Source organism: Arvicola amphibius, chromosome X (genome assembly GCF_903992535.2).
Source record: "Arvicola amphibius chromosome X, mArvAmp1.2, whole genome shotgun sequence".
NCBI classification, from domain to species: Eukaryota; Metazoa; Chordata; class Mammalia; order Rodentia; family Cricetidae; genus Arvicola; species Arvicola amphibius.
The window spans coordinates 24,079,395-24,085,394 of NC_052065.1; positions in this window are offsets into that span (position 1 = coordinate 24,079,395).

Sequence of the window (6,000 nt, forward strand, 5' to 3'; positions counted from 1 at the left end):
GATGCTACTTCCTTTAGTAACCTTCCAGTTGCAAGATATGGGGAAAGTTGAACCCTTCTGTGACGTCTCTCAGATCAGACTCTTCAGAAAGTAGTTGTCAGTCCTGTCACACGCTGGCGGAAACCCAAAGGAGCTTCATTATTACACTATTTAAGATACTAGTCTGGGTCAAGGAAATCAGAATCCTCAGGGATGTGAGACAATGCCCGTGTACCTGTTCACTCTTCACTGCTCAATGGCACTGGAATAGGCTTTCTCAAGCTGGGTGATATTGACATTTGGGGCTGAAGGCTTCTTTCCTAGGAGAGGGCTTCCTGGAGCATTAAAGGGTAAAGAGCAGTACACTCAGAACCAATACACCAGATGCCAGGAGCAACCCCCAACCCCCAGTTTTGACAACCAACAATCACTATGAGACATTATCAAATGTCCCATGTATCAGAAATTGCTACCAGTGAAGAACAATTTTTCTAGGTGCACAAGCAAGGGTTAACGTGCATCCCAAATTTCAGGTATGAGTTAGCCTTGTCCAGTGGCCTTCTTTTCTGACATGGCCACTAAAGTGAGGTCTCTTGATGAAGATCAGCATTCATTGAGAAGGAATATCTGGCTCTCTCTTATCACCTGAATCTGTCTTAGCCTCAGGAAATGAAATACAAAGTGGTAAGAATCACTCAGCTTAGCCAGATGAGGTGATGGCACGAAGATCACAAATTTGAGGCCAACATGGACTACACAGGGAGACCCTGTCTCTTACATTTTTATCTAGACCAAATAGTCATTAGATTTTTCAGTAATTATTATTGTTGGTGATGCTGTTATTATTATTATTTTGACAAAAGGCATGAGGGCAGAAGGAAGGTGAGGAAGTGAGTTTATGAACCCGTATAACACTATCTTGATAGACAATGCAAGTAAGTTCATAATCTGTCAAATAAGTTATAGAATAATGAGTTGGTTAAATGAAAAAGAGCCACCCAGAGAGTGCCAGATGGACCTTGCATTACTATTCGTGAATGAGGAAAAGGCATTGTGGTCTGCAGCATGAAGCTAGGAGGGCAATAAATAATCTCCAGATACTTGCACTGCAGGCATACAAGACTGACTTGAAACCTCAAAACATAAAAAGACAAATATGATTTGAGGTCTCAAAAATCAACCACACATGAAAAACCCAAGAATCTTTAGAAATCGAGTGTTTTTCTCCATCAAGCTTATGAAGAGGTGTGTGTAAAGATTTTATTTAGCAATATGCATAGTAGCAAAATTTTAGTGTTTTCTGTACATATCAACATCCCTTAATAGGAGAAATGTTTAAGCAGGTGATATTTCCTTTTTATCATTAGAAAAATAAATAATTGAAAGTGGTTTTGAGAATACACAGCTGAAATGATCACGTGCACCTAAAATCTCAGCCCTCAGGAGGCTGATACAAGAGGATTGTGAATGTAAGAACATTCTGGGCTACCTATGGCCCCTTGCTAGGTGGGGGAAAGGACCTTCACAGTATTACCAGCAACACGGTAGCAGAGTTATGCACAAGAAAACGTTAAGACACCTCAGGAGTCTGGAGACAACTGTCCTGTCTTCTGAAGAATTCTCTAGCCCTGAGCAAAGTGGCAGAGGGAGTGAGAAAGAAACACAGACATCAGGATCTGGCAGACACGACAGTCATCTGCAGTGTCAAGAGGCAGTATTCAACACCAGTCATATTCCCTGGCCCATAGCAGAATGGGTCACATTGAAGAACAAAGGGAATGGATTGCCAAGATTCACTCCCCATTTTTCCTTGAACTTGTCCACTCAGAGATAGCATTGGAGGAGAACCTGACAATAATCCACATACTGCAGGAAAGGGGTGCCTAAGACAGTCAAAGTCAAGGCCAGATTCTCCCTATTCCATCCAATCTTCCACACTTCCCCATTTCAGCATTCTCTTAAACCAGATCTTTGGTTCCTCCTCGCTTTCCACATCTTTTCACAACAAATGGATGGTAAGAAAAATTTAAGTGACTGCCCACCATTCCTTAGAAAGTGCATTGTTATGATGGTAAAAAAACAGAATCTTCTCCTTGATTTCCATCACGTTCAGGTCTACCAGAATGTTCCTATGTTTTGTTTTATAGTACTTCTTTGTATGCAAACCCAAAACATTGGCTCTTATTGGAATAAGTGGGAAACCAAGTATTAAGGCCTTAAGAGGAGTTTGTCATGATATGTTGCATTGATATTTGGCTAAATTATTGGGCATGGGAAATAGTTTTCTGGCTATAGCAGATCAGTTTCTTGCTAACTAACAGTGTTTACTACATATGTCATAAAAATTTACTGTTAACTGATAGGATGTCTTAACTTTTGATTTTAGTATGTTTTAGCTAAATAGCCATGGCCAGATTCTTTAACTGAATATGTCTGAGAGACAAATTGTTTAATGGACCGGCCATAAAAAATAAAATATGATGTACAATTAAAAATGAATATTTTTAAATTAGATTTCTCAGATATCAAATGACTATCAAATTGTTATGACAGGCTCTAAAGTCTTACCCTATGTTCTGTACTTATTGCAGTGTACAGGATACTTCAGAGAGCAGCACCTACAAAAACTGCAAACTGTGTTAGACTTTCCAAGAACAAAGGATAGAAGTACAAGGTGATTTGACATGTGCCTACTGGAATTGTGATGAAGGAATACAAGATTGGGCGAGCTAGGTTAGTATTGGGCCTATTGGTTTTTCTTTTAAAGCCCAGTTCTGAGACAGCTACGGTGAAAATGCCCCAAGGCAAGCACAAAGTAATTAAGGACAAGCTAAGAGTAAGGCCTGTTTACAATCTTCTGGCTAAAGAGACTTCTCTTCTCTTATACTTAGAATGACCTACCACAAGAAATCGAGAATATGTCCACTCTGAAGATTCAAAGGAAAGCAGATCTGTGATATAAAAATAAACCACAGAAAAGCAGAGAAAGCAGACACGATTTCAGAAACCGTTGATTTGGTGTTTTTGTAAAGATTAAAAAAAAAACTTTTTATAAAGGACAAAGAGGAAAGCAAAAGGAGAAAGGAGACATGAAAGAAGGTAAAATTTAAAAAAAGAGAAAAGTAAGCAACTTTTGGGGATAGCTGGCTTTTTTTAGAAGCCATCATCGTTACCCTTAGGACCAAAGGAGGTTGAATATCCTAAAAATGGGCAACTTTTCTTCTACCCCAAAGAGAACTGAGATTTCAGGGCAAATGGCCATCTTTCAACAACATTTGGAAAGACAGGTAGGTCAGAGAATCACAGCTGAAAGTCGGAAGCAGAAGGCATGTAGTGGCCATAATTTAAATAACAAACTGAAAATTTGCTGGGAACTTAGCGCGGGATAGAGTGAGAATAGAGCGAGTGGGTAGAGTCATAGCAATTGCCCCTCAGACTGGCGTGGACTTTACCTTCAGGAGTCCTGCCACAGTTCTAGGACTAAGGTCTAAGAGAAAGCCTTTCTGCTCTGGTGTGGGGGCCGAAATATGCAGGCCCATATTCCACACTGTCAGGCAGTCAGAGAATCTGAGCGCCCTACAAGGCATAATCTACACCTTCCACACAGAAGGTGGTCGCCTGGCTCTTTAATAGAAAAACAACCTGCCACCATCCTAACAAGTGGCCAGGTTATGCTAATGTCGTTCTCCTCCTTTTATTGTAATTTAGGAGGTCGCTGGGGAAGGGGTGGTGATTTCAGTCTATGTGACAAAATTGGCACAAACAAGACATGATCTAAGTCTCTCTCTCTCTCTCTCTCTCTCTCTCTCTCACACACACACACACACACACACACACACACACACACCTAGGAAACAATGCCAATGAGTTTGTGTTACCTGCCCCCCTCAGTTTACCTTGATATAAAAGCTGTTTAGAAAATAAACACAGGTGATTTCAGGACTTGAATAATCTCCGAAACTCCCTCCCAATACTGTCGTGTGAATTGTGTCTTCATTTATTCCCATACCTCCACTGTGGTACAAGAAATGATTTATGTCTGGGCTGGTCCCTGACACTCTGGCAGAGGGAAGAAAAGACCAAGCATTCCAAGTGTTAAGAGGTGGCTCTATAGAAAAGGGGAAAGACCCACTCAACCGCAGCCTTTCTCCATCTAGGGAAGGGCATGTTCCTGCTTTCAGGTCTCTTACTAACGTCTTAGATTCCCCATGAGAGAAAAAAACAGAACAAAATCTAAGAAACACTTGTGAAGGTTAGAGCCCAAGGACACAGACACACTAAAAGTCTCAGATTTAACCTTGAGAGAACAAATCGCATGCCCTCCCCATACCTTCGCACCACACCAGAAGGACAACAGCACAATGTGTATAGATTTCAGCTGAGCTGGCAAAACAGTGAGAAGGTTTAGGGAAGCACAAAGTCAAGCGAGGACACAAAAAATGGAAAGTAAAAGAAGAAAGCATCCAACGTCAGTGGCTACAGCAAACCCTGACCATGGCCCGTGTTCTAGGCAGTCAGGGTCTTTCCACTTAACGACTGATGTCAGGACTTCTCTTAGTAAGTAGATTCCTGTAGACTGCTTTACCTCTACAGCAGAGGACGTGCTTTGTAATTTTAATAACACAAAAACATTTTCTATGTCACATAACATAACATAAACATAGGAGTAGTTTCAGGAAGAAGTGGTAAAGAGAGCCACTGCAGAATTCTGCCTCCCAGTCAGCTCAGGAGAGCATACAGGTTGAAAATGTGTTTTTATCATGTAACCAATCTGTACGTATTCTCAAACTTATACCTAAGAGATCTAGAGGAGTACTTAAAGAAATAGAGAGACACGTTGTCTCTGTGGGTGAAGAGAGGGTAAAGATGAGTAACTGGAGCTTAATCCTGGCCCAGGTAGGCTTTGATTTCTTTTCCAAAACAATGTTATTTGTAAACTTCTTCAACCACAGATCCTTTAAACCCTTGTCATAAGTGCGAATACATAAATGATTCTGGGTGGATAATAGAACTTGGGTCCCAAGTTGTTGTAATTAGAAAGGTCAGCCCAGGTACCAGATAGATGGACACTTCCTCGGGGATCTTTAAAATAGAAGCTGTTGAGTGAACACCTTTTGCTTTCCCTTTTGGCTGTAACCCAGGAAACTCTGGTTTTCAATGGGTGTGACTTTGGTATAGGCCAGGGTGCAAGGCTCCTGGCTGTTGGGGTGCATATGACCCAGCAGGTGCAGGGCTAGAAGAGGCAGACTGGTGCATTTTAAAGTGTGTGGCTCAGCCATAGGCCTGCAGGTTATACAGACTCAGCAGTCTATGACAAATGAAATATTGTTAAACTGGTCAAGCCATAAAACTTTGCATGCATAGCTTCGCTCCGGCATCCAGTGGAAGAGGCATGGGTGGTCTGAGACTCTAGTAGGCCTGAAGGGCACAAGTAAAATGACTGGAAGCTCTAGCAAGCCCGAGGCACAAGTTAATTGCATAAAGCAGTAGCTCTCTGCTCATGGCCTCTACTTCTGCTCTATAGGAGTTTAAGTGGTGAACTGACTGGAGGTGAGAATGGCAGTCATGGTTTATAGGTGTTTCTGCATGACTTAAAGCACATAGAGTAGCAGCATTTATATCCCTATACAGCATCTCTGAGAGATGAGCACTATTGTGAGTACCTGCCTGGTCATTTGAATGGACACTTAAGCTGGATATGGATAGACCATTTCTATCCATAAAACTTCTGCCCACACTACCATTTATAAACTGATAGACTGAGAATACCTTGTTCACTGTCATCCCCTACAGAACAGAACTTTCACACCAAACTCAAACTCAAATCACCGCAAATGAGATTCAGTCATGGGCCATATTCATATGAGGGTTTTTATCATTTATCATGTTCTTCATTACCCTGGATTCATAGATGCGAACTGGTCCTCTGAAGACATAGTTTCAGCATGAGACAGAGGCCATCGCCTTACAGTCCTGGAAAATGTCTTCCCAGATGTTTTTAGTTAGAATTCTATGCTGCTT